Consider the following 16,794-nt stretch of genomic DNA (forward strand, 5'->3'; position numbering starts at 1 on the left):
AGACTTATGACCCACAACTGATGTGCACATTTGAAAGAGGGAAATACCATATTGTGCCTTGTTTTCTCACTTGCATTACATCTTCCTGAGACTGTGGCTGACCTGTAGCCCGTGGTGTTCCTGAATTTGATTGGCATGGGTAATCAGCAAGCTAGTGAGAAAGAACAAAGAAAGTGATATCAAACAAGTACATACAGGGACAACAGAACAATGGCTTCAGAGCCTGAAGACTTAGTGGACCACCCTAACTCTGCACAGACACCCTCAGGGACCTTCGCCAAGTTAGATCAACTGGATGTATCTTCACTTCTTCTTGGTAAATTAAATTAAATTAAATTAAACTCTTCTTATCATTCCTTATCTCATAAGTATGTTATAAAAATAAACTTACATAATCAAGGTGAAAATATTGAAAGTTTTGTTTGGCAAGGGAAAGGAGTGGTGGGTGAAAGGAGCTCTCTGAATGGAAGATTCAGTGGGAGAAAGCTATTTGACCTTCAGTTTACAAGCCATTCATTTAATTGAATTCAATACTCATCTATTGAGCACTAACTCTGTATATGCAGCATTGGGGGTTGTGTGCTATGTGGTTTTCATAGGAGTTATAACCAGGGGAGCCATGCCAACACCTGTGTACTCTGACCTTCTCTTATGCCTGTGCCAATTCCCAGCCCTGAGTCTGGTCCATTTTCATCCTCTCTCTATTTGTGCTCGAAGGCTGCAGAGCATTCTAGACATGGGCACAAAATGATGTGGAAGTTGGGGCCCCCCACTTGAGCCTAAGTTGTGGGTTGGGATTCAGACATGTCTGATTACTCCAGTGACTGAGGAACCTCCTGGGAGAGCACATGAGCTCAAGGAAGAAGAAGTCAAACACAGCTTGAGCCAAAAACAAAGACTAGGTAATCAGAAGGGAGAGATCGTCTGAGCCCATTTCTGTCTCCTGGCCCTTGTCTGAGTCCGGAGGGCGGTGAGGTGGGATGGAGTGAAGAGAAAGAAGAGGGAGGGAGGCTATAGATAAAAGCTGAAGTATCTGTTTCAAACTTTTCAAATCCCAAACTTAATATTTATCACACTGCTCTCATTTCTTTCTTTACTTGAAGGATCAAGGCATCAACACAAGTGCAAGCAATAGAAAACCTGACTAGAAGTGACTTCTTAAAAATAAGAAATGTATTAGCTCATAAAATAAGTTTGGGGAAAGATGATTCCAAGGTTGGTTAACTGAGTAGCTCAAGTACATAATTAAAGACCCAAGTGGATTTCTTCTTTCTACTCTGCCACCCTCAGCATGATGGTAATATCTCCTGTCATCTCCTGTGAGAGCTACACCATGGCTTCAGCATTCCTTGGCATCAGATACAAAGGGAGGTATCCAGCAAGGAGGGATGATACGTCCCAGATCTGTAATTCATTCCCTACACCCTCTCTCTCAACAAAGGAAGGAAAAACTTTTCAGGAGGCTTCTAGCAGAATTTCCCTTGGGTCCCATTAGGCAAAATTGTGTCATGCACCCACACTAAACTAATTCCTTGTAAAAAGAATGAGACTAATCATAATCAGCTCCTCATGCCGAGGAGGAAAATCACCTTGTCAAAACACGTGGTGGAGTAGGCTCCAACAACATCAAATTTTTCCAGAAATATGGAAAGGTGACTGTGGCTTAAGCCTCAAGTTCCCTCACTTTCCCTCTCCCCCACTTCAAAGGTTTGTACATACTCCCTTCTACTGTAAAATATTTGTGGATCTATCCCTCTTCATCACCTGTATATTGTTCTGTCTTCAGCCAGATTCTGTACTATCTCAATCTGAGAGGTAATACCCCTCCATTTCCACACCTGGCCCTCTGTGTACCTGATAGATCCTTGACCTTGCTTTTGTCCTAGCCCCTCACAGTGATTCCTGAACCATACCTACAGGCTGCTCCACCTGGTACTCCATAATTGAAAATAGGAGATCTGAAAACCTTTTCTTTGTCCCAGAAGAATACAGATTTAAAGATTCAAGAACACTTTCAAACCATATGAGGTGGGACAGGAATGGGGGTAAAGAGGCAAGGACCAAGAACATGCTTTACTGTTTCTTACCGGGATTCTATACCCAAGGATTCTCTGTCCCACTCTGGTATGTAGGAGTGGCATGTGGTATCCACAGCCACTTGACTGGGATCTGTTTTGGGGCTCCCTCCTTTCCCCACCAGTCACAATTCCCTGGAAATTGAATTCCACTCTAATTTTCTGTGTCTCATCCTGGAGATCTGAGAATGACTGAGTTTGACTTGGCTTGAACTTGAAACTTGTTCCATTTTCTTACACTCCATTGATGCATTTATTCATTCAACAAATGTTCAACTCTGTTTCAAGAACAATATGCTGGAGAGACATTGGTAAATGAATCAGGGTTCCCAACCTTAATGGAGCTTACATTCTGGTGGAGGAAATTGTCTCTCTCACAAGACTTGGCTTGAAATTCATGGCTCTCTGGCAGGGACCAGAATGGAAACAAAACCTAACAGCAATGCTGAGTTATTAACTCTATACAGTATAACTCATATTTTAATCCTTCACAAACAACTACTATTATTAGTCTAAAGTATTTTGATCTTTGTACAACTAAAAACATATCGCATTTTTCACTGAAGGCGTTGTTTCAGTCAATTACAGTTTCCAACAAGATAAACACTGTAGGGGCACCTGGGTGGCACAGCGGTTAAGCGTCTGCCTTCGGCTCAGGGCGTGATCCCAGCGTTATGGGATCGAGCCCCACATCAGGCTCTTCTGCTATAAGCCTGCTTCTTCCTCTCCCACTCCCCCTGCTTTTGTTCCCTCTCTCGCTGGCTGTCTCTATCTCTGTCGAATAAATAAATAAAATCTTTAAAAAAAAAAAAAGATAAACACTGTAGGGCAATGTACTTGTGGTACAGTATGCTTTATTAACAATATGCCTTGTCATCTGAGTGGACTAGGCCAAGGACAGATGATTACAGCAAACAAGGAGCTTGTATCTGATGAGAGTTTATGTGCCATCAGAATTGTTACTCTTTCTCTGCTCATGGTCAGGAATCGATCAGATTATTTAACAGAATGGTTTGTAGATGACTTTTTAGGAGATAAAGTATTTACTATTATCCACCCCCTTTTGGTTACATTTACTGCAGAACATATGGTAAAATAGAATTTTATTTTCTATTTCAATGTTTCAAAATTCACCCAAGTTTATCATTCCCATTTTTGCTCAGAAAAAAAAAATGTTTCACAAAAAGTGCTACACTATATGGAAATACAATACTGCTGTTTTATATCTTCTACTTACAGTAGTTTTGCTTCAGATGGTATCATGGACCCTTGGTTTCTAATTTATCCTGACAGTGTCCAAAGTGGAACTAAGCCAATTCAGAAATATGAGTCTGAGAAGATGGATGTGCAATGAGAGCATTTAAATGAAATATGAACCCCAGGCAATCCGAATGAATTCCTCGGCACCTTGGTTCAGGAAAGAACCTGTAAAGGTCTTAATTCACTCACAATGAAGTGCATAACCCCAAGCAAGTCACTTAATTTATCTCTGTGTCTTAGTGTCCCCGCTTTTACAACAAACTTAATAGGACCAATAGTGCAACTGCACTTACAGGAGAAAAGAGAATTACACCCTTTCTGAAAGGTACTTGATAATTATCAATTGATTATCAAGAGGAATTTACTGAGACTTGGGCGTACTCATCATTATATGCCCAAAGCCTAGTAAGTACCTTACGTATAAATACTCAAGAAATCTTTGTTGCATGGATGAATGAGAAAATGAATGAAGGAGCCATTTACTGAGTGCCAGGTCCTGCGCTATAGAAAATCTGAGATGCATCCCTACCTTCAAGGAACTAATCATCTAGTCAAATAAGACATATATAGATAAGTTATTTAGCAATTTCAGGCAGTAAGCACCAAGTGAATGTTGTAGTTCATCATCTTCAAATTAGATTTTCCAGATTCTCTGCTTCATTATGAATTCTTCCCTAAAATTTATCTACTTGAGGATACACCTATGGCTTTATTGCATAGAAGTGTTTGGGGATGTTTAATTAAAGACTTCCAAGTATAGAAATATATTTCATTAGGATAAAATTCTGTAAAGAATTAGAATGGAATATACGTTTAAGGGGAAAAAAGAAAGATATAAAACATTTCCATCACTCCCAAAGTTTTCTCATGCCTCAATCTCATATACATTTCTCCCTCCATCCCTAACTCCAAGAAACCACTGATTTTACACATTGTTACCATATATTAGTTTGCATTTCTAGGATTTTATACAAGTGCTATCATACACTATGTAGTCTCTTTTCTGGCTTCTTTCACTCAGAGTGGTGATTTTAAGATGCATTTATATTGTTCCACGTATTCATAATTTGTTCCTTTTTATTGCTGTATTACATTGTATGGATATGGCCCAATTTCCATTGTATACCACAATTTGTTTATCCATTCATCTGTTGATAGACATTTGGGCTGTTCCCAGTTTTGGCTATTATGAGTAAAACTGCTGTGAACATGTGTGTACAGATCTTAATAGGGACATATGTTTTCATTTTTCATGGTGGATATCTAGAAGTGGAATGCCTGGGTCATATGGTAGGTACATGTTTTTTTTTTTAATTTATGGTAGGCTTATTTTAAACTTTTTTATTTGAGTGTAGTTTACACACAACATTACATTACTTTCAGGTGTACAACATAGTGATTTGACAATTTTATGCTATGCTCACCACAAGTGTAGCTACCATCTGTTACCATACGATGCTCTTACAATATCAGGGACTGTATTCCTTATGCTGTGCCTTTTATTCCTATGACTTATTCATTCTATAACTGGAAGCCTGCATTTCCCACTCCCCTCACCCATTCTGCCCACCTCCCATCTCCCTCCCCTCAACTATCCATTTGTTCTCTGAATTTATAGTTCTGATTCTGCTTTTTGTTTATTCATTTGTTTTTTTTGATTCCACATGTGAGTTACATCATATAGTATTTGTCTTTTTCAGTTTGACTTATTTCACTAAGCGTTAATACCCTCTAGGTCCATCCATGTTGTTGCAAATGGTATTATCTCATCCCTTTTTGTGCCTGCATACTATTCTAGTGTTTGTGTGTGTGTGTGTATGTGCGCATGCACCACATATATAAATACCACATTATACACATATAGTACATATGTATATATATTTATATATACCACATCTTCCTTATCCATTTGTTTTTCATTGAACACTTAGGTTACTTGCATATCTTGGCTATTGCAATAAACTTAGGGATGTATATATCTTTTTGAATTAATGTTTTCATTTTTGGGGGGTTAAATACACAGTAGTGTAATTATTGGATCATATGGTATTTCCACTTTTAATTTTTTTGAGGAACCTTCATACTGTCTTCTACAGTGACTATGCCAATTTACATTTCCTCCAACAGTATACGAGGGTTCCTTTCCTTCCACGTTCTTGTCAACACTTGTTATTTTTTGTCTTTTTGTTTTTAAGCATTTTGGTAGGTATAAGGTGATATCTTATTGTGGTTTAGTACCATGTTGAACAGAAGTGGTAATAGAGGCGTCCTTGCCTTGTTCCTATCTTAAAAAAGTAATTCAATCTTTCACTATTAATTTTGATGCTACGTGTTGGTGTTTTATAGATACCCTTTATTCATTTGAGGAAGCTCCTTACCATTTCTAATTTTCTAAAAATGTTTGTTAGGAATAGATATTGGATTTTGTCACTTGCTCTCTGCATCTATTGGAATAATCATATGGGTTTTCTCTATCCTGTTAATATGGTGAATTACATTGATTGATTTTTAGATGTTAAATTAACATTGCATTCTGGGATAAACCTTCCTGAGTCTTGAAGCATAGTTTTTATATGCTGTTTATTTTATTTGCTAATGCTTTGCTAAGGGAATTTGCCTCTATATTCATGAAGGGTATTGATCTGCAATTTTTAAAAAAATATTTTTTAAAGATATTTATTTATTTATTTATTTATTTATTTGAGAGAGAGAAAGCAAACACAAGCAGAGGGAGGTGAGGGGTAGAGGGAGAGAAGCAAACTCCCCACTGAGCAGGGAGCCCAATGTGGGGCTTGATGCCAGGACCCTGGGATCATAACCTGAGCTGAAGGCAGATGTTTAACCAACTGAGCCACCCAGGCACCCCTTAAAATATTTTTCTTATGTTTTGGTTTAAAAGCTATGCTAGCCTCATAAAATGAGCTGGACAGTGTTCTCTTTTTTTCTGTTTTCTGAAAAATGTTTGTAAGGTTGGTGCTATTCAGTAGTGAAGCCATCTGGCCCTGCAGTTTTCTTAGGAGAAATTTTTTTTCTAACAAATTCAATTTGTTTAATAGATAAAGTGATATTCAAATTTTCTGCTCCTTAAGTCTATTTTGGTAAGTTGTATTTTTTCAAGAAATTTGTCCTTTCCATCTATGTTGCTGAATTGTTGACATAATGTTATTCATAGTGTTTTCTTCTCATTCTTCAATGTCTGTAGGATCTGTGCTGACAACCCGTAGCCATAATCATAATCATTACTATATATGCATTTGTCATGTACATTAACATGTAATAGATTTATTATTGTTAAAACAAATTAATAAATAATTTCCAAAATTCTCACACATTTTACTTACCAGAATTTGGTTTAAGGAACACCAGTCCAAGACAACACGGTTCAAATTTCAGTTATCACCATATGTGGACATGTAAGGGAATACTATGCACTGTTTATTTATTTATATATTTGAGAGAGAGAAAAAGCACGTGCAAGTGGGGAGAGGGGCAGAGGAGGAGGGAGAGGCAGAGGGAGAGAAAATCTAAAGCATGAACACAGAGCCCACATGGGGTTCAATCTCTTGACTGGGAGATCATGACCTAACCCAAAACCAAGAGTTAGACACTTAACCAACTGAGCCACCAAGGCACCCCTGTGCACGATTTTATGCGAACAAGTTAGATAACCTGGAAGAAATGGGCAAATTCCTAGAAAGACACACGTTATGAAAATGAATGCAAGAAGAAATAGAAAATCTGAATAGGTCTATAATAAAGAAGTTTATCTAGTAGTTCAAAATTTCCCACACAGAAAACTCCAGGACTAAATAGATTAACTGTAGAATTCTAACAAACATTTAAAGAAGAATTAATACCAGTGCTTCACAAATGCTTCCAGGAAATAGAAGAGGATGTGATGCTTCCCAGCTCATTCTATGAAGTCAGTGTTACCTTAATACCAAGACCAGAGAGAGACACCATATGAAAAAGAAGAAAAAGAAAAGAAAATTGCATACCAATGTCCCTGTGTATAGACTCAAAAAATCCTCAATATGACTTAAATAAATGGAAAGACATCCTGGACTCATGGGTTGGAACACTTAATATTGTTAAGATGGCAATGCTACCCAAATGATCTACAGATTAAACACAACTTTATCAAAATTCGAACTGGCTTTTTTTCCCCAGAAATGGACACGTTGACCTGAAAATTCGTGTGGAAATACAAGAGACCCTAAAATGCCCAAAAAAAAAAAAAAAAAAAGTCTTGGAAAAAAAAAAAGAACAGTTGGAGGATTCACACTTCCTAATTTCAAAACTTAGTACAAAGCTACAGTAATCAGGGCACCTGGGTGGCTCAGTCAGTTGAGCAACCATCTCTTGATTTCAGCTCAGGTCATGATCTCGGAGTTGAGGGATCAAGCCTTAAGTGGGGCTGTGCACTCAGCAGCATGAAGTCTGCTTGAGATTCTCTCTCTCCCTCTCCTTCTGTCCCCTCCCCCACTCAAACGTAGTCTCCTTCCCTCTCTCTCTCAAATAAATAAATAAATAAATAAATAAATAAATAAATAAATAAAATTATTTTAAAAAGCGTAATCAAGACAGTGGTGTACTGGAATAAAGATAAACATAAAGGTCAATGGAATAGAATTAGGAGCCCAGAAATAAATCTTTGCATTTACAGTCAACTGATTTTTGACAAGAATGTCAAGACTATTCAATGGGGAAAGAATAGTCCTTTCAGAGAATGGTGCAGGGACAACTGGATATCCACATGCGAAGAATGAAGTTGGTCCTCTAGGTCACACCGTATATAAAAATTTACTCAAAATGGATCAAAAACCTAAATTTAAAACCTAAAACTATAAAACCCTTAGAGGTTCCTGTGTAGCTCAGTCAGTTAAGTGTCTGCCTTCAGCTCAGGTCATGATCCCAAGGTCCTGGGACTGATCCTTGCATCGGGCTCCCTGCTCAGCGGGAAGCCTGCTACTCCCTCTCCCACTCCACCTGCTTGTGTTCCCTCTCTCACTGTCTCTCTATCAAATAAATAAATAAAATCTTAAAAATAAATAAATAAATAAATAAATAAATAAATAAATAAAACCCTTAGGAAAAAAATAGGTAAATGTTTGTGACCTTCGATTAGCCAGCAGATATGATACCTAAAGCATAAACAACAGAACAAAAATATAAAGTGGATTTCACCAAAATTAAATTTTGTTTCATCAAAGGACACTCTCAAGTAAATGAAAAGACAACTCACAGAATGGGAGAAAATATTTGCCAACCATATAACTATATGTCTATAACAACCTAGTATCCAGAATGTTTAAAGAACTCTTACAACTCAACAATAAAGATAAGGGCACCTGGGTGGCTCAGTCGGTTAAGTGTCTGCCTTCATGTCAGGGCATGATCCCAGGGTCCTGGGATTGAGTCCCGTGTGGGGCTCCCTGCTCAGCTGGGAACATGCTTCTCCCTTTCTCTCTGCCCCTCTCCCCTGCTCATGCACTCTCTCACTCTCTCAAATAAAAAAAATCTTTAAAAAAAAGATAAACAGGGGCGCCTGGGTGGCACAGCGGTTAAAGCGTCTGCCTTCGGCTCAGGGCGTGATCCCGGCGTTATGGGATCGAGCCCCACATCAGGCTCCTCCGCTATGAGCCTGCTTCTTCCTCTCCCACTCCCCCTGCTTGTGTTCCCTCTCTCGCTGGCTGTCTCTATCTCTGCTGAATAAATAAATAAAATCTTTAAAAAAATAAAATAAAATAAAATAAAATAAAGATAAACAATCCAAGTAAAAATGAACAAGGTTTTAAATAGACATTCATCCAAAGAAGATATACAAATGACCAATAAGTACATGAAAAATGCTCAAATGCATTAAGTGATTGCAAATCAAAATTACAATGGGATACCAGTTTATATCCACTTAGATAGCTTTACACCCACTAGGATGGCTATAACAAAAACAAAACAAAACAACCCCCCCCAAAAAAGCCCACCACCAAACAAACAAAAAAGAGCAAGTATTGGCAAAGTTGTGGAGAAATTGGAATCATAATAAATCTTAGTGGAAATGAAAAGTGGAGCAGACACTCTGGAAAATATTGGCAGTTCATCAAAAAGTTCATCAGAGAGTTACCATAGGACCCAGCATTTACACTCTTAGGTACATACCAAGAGAATTAAAGAAATGCATATATGAATGTTCATAGCAGCATTATTCATAATAGCCAAATGTGGAAACAACCCAATTACCCATCAATTGACAAATGGCTAAACAAAATGTGCATACCATGATATATTGTTTGGCCATAAAAAGGAATAATGTATGTGCTACAACATGGATGAACCTTGAAAATACTATTCTAGGGGAAAGAAAAGCCAATCACAAGCGATGACACATTATATGACTCCATCTATATGGAATGTCCAAATCAGGGAAATCTAGAGAGACAGAAAGCAGAGTAGTGGTAGCCTAGGGCTGGGGAGTAACTGGTGGGTGAGTAGGGGCATGACAGTTAATGTATATGGGTCTTCTTTTGGGGTGATGAAAATATTCTAAAATTGACTGTGGTTATGATCACACATATCTGTGATTATACTAAAAACCATTGTACAATTCAATGGGTGAATTGTATAGAATGTGAACTATATCTCAATAAAGCTGTTTTTGAAAAAATCTTGTACACAATGTTCATAGCTGCATTATTTATGAGCCCCCAAAGTGGAAACAACCCAAATATCCATCATCTGAAGAATGGATATCAAAAATATGGTATAATCTATGTAATGGAATATTATGCAGCCATAAAGAAGAAATGGAATACTGACACATACTACCACATGGATGAACCTACTTCAAAAACCTTATGTTAAGTGAAAGAAGCCAGACACAAAAAGCTACATATTGCATGATTCCATTTATATGCAATGTGCAATGCCCAGAATAGGCAAATCTGTAGAGACACAAAGTTGATTAAAGGTTACCAGGGTGTGTGGGCAGGAGAGAATTGGGAGTGGCTTTTAACAGGTATGAGATTTCTTTTTTGGGATGAAAGAAATGTTCTGAAATTAGATAGTGATGATAGTTACATAATACTGTGAATATATTAGAAACAACTATATTGTACACTTTATTTTCTTAAAATATTTTATTTATTTACTTGAGAGAGAGAGAGAAGGGTAGAGGGAGAGGGAGAAGAGGACTCCCCACCGAGTAGGGAGCCCGATGCAGGACTCCATCCCAGGACCCTGAGTCACGACCAGAGTCAAAGGCAGATGCCCAACTGACCAAGCCACCCAGCAGCCCTGCAATGTACACTTTAAAATGGAGAGGTTTTTTTATGTGAATATCTCAGTTTTTAAAATTGACCCAGAAAGGCTATATAGGAGTAACTCCTCATTTAATAGCAGTCCTGAAAAAAGAAAAAAGAACCAGTGACCAATTAATCAAGAGAACCAACAGACTTGTTTTCTAGAAGCTTGTGGAGGAGTTTTAAGGAGAGTCAACCATTCAAACAATTTCCCATGTGTTGATTCCATTCTCACCAGGCATCGTTTTTATTATAGTTTGGCTTCTTGTGTACAGTTCCTTTTGAGAGAAAATTTGCTGACCAGGGTTTTCTGGTCTTCTTGGTTGTTATATTTTCCATGAAAAAAAAATAACCTGGATTGGAATTTTGATTTGGTTTATAAATGTTTTCTGATCATCCCACTGAGGCAATTTGACCCTCCCCCTTCCTAATTTTAGATTGGATGTGGAGGCTTATGACCCTCTCTCTATACACAGGGAGAATTTGAAAGAAATTTTATTTTATTTTACTTTAGATTTTTATTTATTTACTTGAGAGAGAAAGCAGGAGGGGGGCTGCATCAGAGGGAGAGGGAGAAGCAGACTCCCCACTGAGCAGTGAGCCCAACCCAGGGCTCTATCCCAGGACCCTGAGATCATGACCTGAATAAAAGGCAGATGCTTAGCTGACTTAGCCACCCAGGTGCCCCGAAAGAAATTTTATTACTCAAGGAAGCTCCCTGGCGAGCAGGAAGGCAAACAGGTCTGGGTTGGCTTGTGAGAGGCAGAGAAAGTATGCTGGGCCTTTAGTGTCTAGGGGATGGGAGTGGGGAAAAGCTTCCCTTCATGGGCTGTAGATTTGCAAGTTTAAAATTTCATGCCTATGCCAAAGGAGATGGTGGGCAGGCTGCAGAGTTGCCAGTTTTAAATGTCCCATCAGCACCAAAGGAAGAGGTGGGCTGGAGAGTTGCGAGTTTTAAATTTCCCACTGACAACAAAGGAGAAGGCACTGGGCTTTCCTATCAGCCTGTCCAGATGTGGGGAGGAATCTATGAATGCCCCAAGATTTTGGAACTTTGAACTTTCCATACTTGTTATTTTGATTATTCTGTCTTTTCCTGTAAAGCTTATTTTCAGGACCAGGAGCAAAGGGCAGTATAGATGAGAAAGAAGAAACTAACTCAGAAGAACTGGTAGGATTCAGTGACTGACTGAACTTATGTGTGTGTTAAGGAACTATTGAAGCAAGATTTTCAGTCTGGGTAAGTTAAGAGCAGGGCCACTAGTGCCATAGACCTTCTGAAGGTCTATTGGGAGAAGAAACTTTTTTATTGTTCAGAACACACATGTTTAGAAAATGTTTGAGCAAGTAGTATCTTGGCAAATGCTTTTCTTGTAAATGTGTATTTTTCTTAACATTTTAATAACTATTATAGACATCTATATGACAAGAATAACAGAGTTGCAAGCAAAGCTATATTATTTAAAACAAATTTGGTAAAATTAACCAATAATTTAAATAATCTGACTTTTATTCCTTTTACTCATCTGGTTTATGTCTTTGCCTCTCAGGTACAGTACTTCTTTTTATTGGTGTTCCTATCTCTTACACACAAGGAAGACCCGGAATTCACATTTTCACGGTGTGCAGCCCAAATTTCAAGCTCCCAACTCAGGTTGAACAGTGAATTCACTGACGAGATCGGCATCAGCGTGGGACTCTTACCCTGGCCCTCCCCACGAGGCCCGTGGCCTATGTACCCCTGCCACAGTGCCTCTGCCTTCGAGAAAGTGTAAGACCATGCACATGTCCGCGCCGCCCTCCCGGGTCGGTTAGAAAAGAAACCCGGATGTGCAGGGGCGGGGAGGAGCTGGCGTCTACCCATGAGGCAGTGCGCGTAGTTATATACTTTTGCCTCGGTCTGAGGCGCTCATTCCGCGCTGGGAGTCGCCGAGGCCGCCGCTGTTTCTGTGGCCGCCGCCTAGTGTCTTCGCGCTCCTCCCTTTCCTCCTCCTCTTTCTCCTCCTCCTTCGAGTCCCAGTCAGGGCGACCTGCTCTGCTCACGGTAAGTGATCCCCCGCCCCCGCCGCTTCTCGCTGAAGCCGGCAGCGGCTCTACCACACTGCCGCGGCCGCGTTGCTCTGAGGGAGGCGACGCCGGCTCGGCCCTGAGGGGGGCAGGTTGAGGGTCCGGATGCCGGCGTGTGTTGCTAGGATCGCCCAGGGAGCGGGGGAGGGGACGAACTTGGCGGCGCGGTGGCGGGTGGGCCACCATCTTGCGCCAGCCCCGGCGGGGGAGGGATCGCGGAAAGGTAGCTGCTCGGCGGCAGGGTTTGGCGGCCCGCTAAGGCCGTGGCCGGGCGGGCCGCCGCCGCTGCCTCCTCACCACCCAGGGCCTGTGCGTCTGTCAGTCCTCAGCCTGGTTTTGGCGTTTTTTTCTGGAGGCAACTCCCTTTGGTCTTTTGTATATTTGATACCAATGTTTGGCGAGACCCGCCCACCCTGAGGTCTCTTCAGTCTTAAGAAAAGAGACCAGAGAGGTTCCGAACTTTCTGGCTTCTGGGCCCCTTGGGCCCCTCCTTTCAGTCCCGGTTCCCTCATCCCGGTTACTGGTCATTCAGTGCTGATACCCTTGTTCTTGCCAAAGGGACTGTGCTGCTCGTTGTAGAAATTGTGCTCCATTCAGTTATTGTCTAGAAGAGAAGAGCTCTAAGGAGAAACGTGGAGTTAGATACACAATTTTTTAACAGTGAGCTTTGCACATTTTGCTGAGATGGAAAAAATTATTTCATTTTGAGGTTTTATCCTTCTCTAGACACAGAGGGAGTTCCTCTTAAGTTATCTCAGTTTTAATGCTTTTTAGAGGAGAAATCATAGAAGAAAATGTCAAGTGAGCCAGCTTCTTCAAGCACAGGAGATCTTCATCCAAGGGATTGTCTTTGTTTGCAAAGATTTTTTAGTGTTTTTTTTTTTTTAAATCTGTGAACTTAAATTTTCCCTTTATTGTTTTCAGGTTTAGGTTGAGTTTTAATGTGTTTTCATGCCAATAAAAATAAAATTGAAACCAAGAAAGAGAGTTTCAAACTACAAAAGTCTCCTCTTAGCATTTGTGAGATGTCCTGTTTTGGGGGTTACTGTAAAAACTCAAGCTGTCTCCTTAAGCAGAAACTTCACTGAGCTTATGAGGGAACTGGTTTACTTGTAAAATTAAGTTAGGGCTGTGAGCCTTTGGTGCTTTAACATCGGTACAAATTACACTATAATTGCGTCTTTCATTTGTATATTCATTGATAATCGTTCCTTTTAAGGTGAGCTGTGGAGTGTTAGGTAGACCTGTTTACAAGGTGAGAAGACAGCCTCAAGGAGAAGACTTTGCCTGAGGCCACTTGGATAGAAAGTGATAGAACCAGTTCTTGAACCTAGGTCTTCTGACTTCTCCAATGCTCGGTTCACTTCTCCGGGGAATGAGGTGGTTAAGGAGAATAAGCAAGGACACTCACCTAAAAAATATAGGAGATATTTTTCAATTCCCCTTTCCTTTATATTTTCATTTTTAAGACTTCATATCATTTCAACTTTTTAGTATTTAAATGATACCGTTTTTTTTCCAGGCATTTTGAAAAGTTGAAAAATAGCCCATTCTTCCAATAGCCCATTTTTTCCATCAGAAAAAGTTGTGGTGTTGAAGGGCTCCAAATTTCAGCTCCTCTGTTCAACCCATTTTCCTCACTTAAGTTTTCTAGTCCAATATGATTTCTTCTGCTCAGTGTTTTTACTACCCAGCACCAGCTTTTTTAGTGGAAAAGGAGAGTTAAGTGCAAAGAGTATATAATTCAGTACCCTTGCTTCTCCCCCATTTGTTTTCTTTATTCAAGAGGACGTTTAGAACCATACCAAAAAATTGTTGCTGATGTTATACTAATTGGACAGGAAAAATACTTAAATGAAAAGTGATTTTTGTGAATAGAAAGTAATCCATAGTTTTAGTGACTGGATATAGGAAACATATTGAAAACATAGTCTGTTATTTCAAAAGTAACTTTTCAAAGAACAAAAATATTTATGATATATTCACTAATTAAATATAGAACCCTCAATATTTTTTTCTGTCCTCCTGCTTCAGAGAGGGACTTGAAAATGTTTGGTTTTCATCAGGCTTTAAATAATGACTCAGGAAGACATGGTTTACTCAGTAATTTGTATCAAAAATGTGTTTTTGATTCATTCTCTGCAAAGCAGTTTTCTTTTAAGGAGTGGTTTTATTAACCCTCAATATGTCAAGGAAAATAGTGATCACTATGTATCGTCTGGATAAAACAGACCGTTTTTGTTTTATTTTTTTATATTTTAAGTCCTTTTACAAATAATTTACATTAAAATAAAGAAATAGTGAAATCATCCTTATTAGATATTTAATAAGGATTGAAACGTGGTGTACTTCTTTGTATATATTTAGAAAAAAATACATTTCAGAATCTGATAAAAGAATCTAGCTGTCTTTTATGAAACAAATATTAAAGACATTTGCAAAAATGTAAATTAGTGCCACTTTTCTCATTAAATTTTTTGTTTTAGAAAATAGTTGTTTTCATTAAAATATTATATGAACATGTAATGGGCTTATTATTACTTTAAATAAATTAATACATATTTAATTTTTTCTAATTTTCAATTTCTAATATGGTAAGTATCAACAGATATAATCCATATAAACAAGCTTATTTGGGTCTTCAAGTTTTAAGAATGCAAAGAGGTCCAGGGGCGCCTGGGTGGCTCAGTCGTTAAGCATCTGCCTTCAGCTCAGGGTGTGATCCCAGAATCCTGGGATGGAGCCCCACATCAGGCTCCTCCGCTGGGAGCCTGCTTCGTCCTCTCTCATTCTCCCTGCCTGTGTTCCCTCTCTCGCTGGCTGTCTCTCTCTCTGTCAAATAAATAAATAAAATCTTAAAAAAAAAAAAAAAGAATGCAAAGAGGTCCTGAGACATCCTGAGACCAAAAAGCTTGAGAACTACTGATCTGGTGTACCTTATTGGTGACAATATCTTAACAGTTCTTTATATGAACTAAAATTTTGTTTTCTTTTAGTGTTTATATTTATCAACTTGTAATATGACTTCCAGTGAACAAGGAAAAGTTGAGTAAAATAATGCAAAGTACTGTACAATATTTTTTCTCGTACTTTATTTAATCTTCCTAATAGTGTTGCAAGGAAGATATTACTGTTTTTATTTTATAGGTAGTAAAACTAAGCTCAGAGAGGTTGATTAAATATCCTATAGGTTTGGCAATCAGAAAGTGGTAGATTCAAAATTTCCAGTTATTCAGCCCTTATGTTAAGTGTTTTCATCATTGTACTCTACTCTTTTACTTGACGTTTTCCATAGTGGATAAGTTTTACTCCTATAAAATGTGAATTAATTAATAATATTTCCTGAGGTTACTTTAGTAATTAGTGATTATAGAATATCTTATGAAACTTATATAAAATATTTATTATATAATTTGGCTTTGAAAAGCCAATTATTTTAGTCTTTTCTGCAGATTATGCCTTTTACATATGAAGTGCAATAAAAACATTCTTATAGGTAAAATCTTAACCTTAGTATGATATAAAAATTACTTTGCAGAAAGTAAATTTTATAACACTGCACCCCAAAAACTAACATTAAAGAACATATTTTAAAATATAAGCAATCTTTGCAAAGTGTTTATGCTAATGAACTTTAGTTGTAGTGTCAACTAGCTATTTTCTACAAATAGATGAAATCTGAACATCGACAGAGGAAAAAAATTGAAAACCTAAATAAAATAAGGGGGAGATAGGAAAGTTATTAAAGAAATACCTTCTCAAAATATGCCAGGACTTCATGTGTTCAGACTTTCAAAAAAATAATTCCCACTATGTAAAAATTTCTTAAACAAACAAAAAAAAGATGGTGAGCCTAAGTTTTCCTTCTAAATTATATGTGATTTGTTCCCAAAACCTGGTTTGAGAGTTTGAATTGTTTAGGTAACAATGAAATTGTCTAAGGAATCAAGGTATAATCCAGTGTTTCTTGCATTTGAGTACCATACCAATTAATTTCTGTTATAAGAAAACATTTTCATAGACATCCTCCTACTTAAAATGTTTAAAATATTTCTAGAGCTCTTACGCAATCATGAAATAAAATAATCAAAACT

At 38.3% G+C, this 16,794-nt stretch overlaps 1 protein-coding gene across 4 annotated transcripts in view; it reads left to right on the top strand.

Moving 5' to 3' along the window:
* The first annotated feature begins 12,552 nt into the window (after positions 1-12,552).
* The window catches only part of ZNF280C (zinc finger protein 280C), a 60,677-nt gene continuing 56,435 nt past the window's right edge, over positions 12,553-16,794 (top strand). For 3 of the 4 annotated variants that reach the window (XM_045793823.2, XM_045793820.2, XM_045793822.1), the window contains exon 1: positions 12,561-12,677. The gene's annotated coding sequence lies outside the window, so the exon portion shown is untranslated. Of the gene's footprint in view, positions 12,678-16,794 lie in introns of all 4 variants that reach the window. The other variant, XM_045793821.2, reaches the window with a different exon arrangement.

This window comes from Ursus americanus, chromosome X (assembly GCF_024610735.1).
Source record: "Ursus americanus isolate L20-20 chromosome X, mUrsAme1.1.p, whole genome shotgun sequence".
Lineage (NCBI taxonomy): Eukaryota > Metazoa > Chordata > Mammalia > Carnivora > Ursidae > Ursus > Ursus americanus.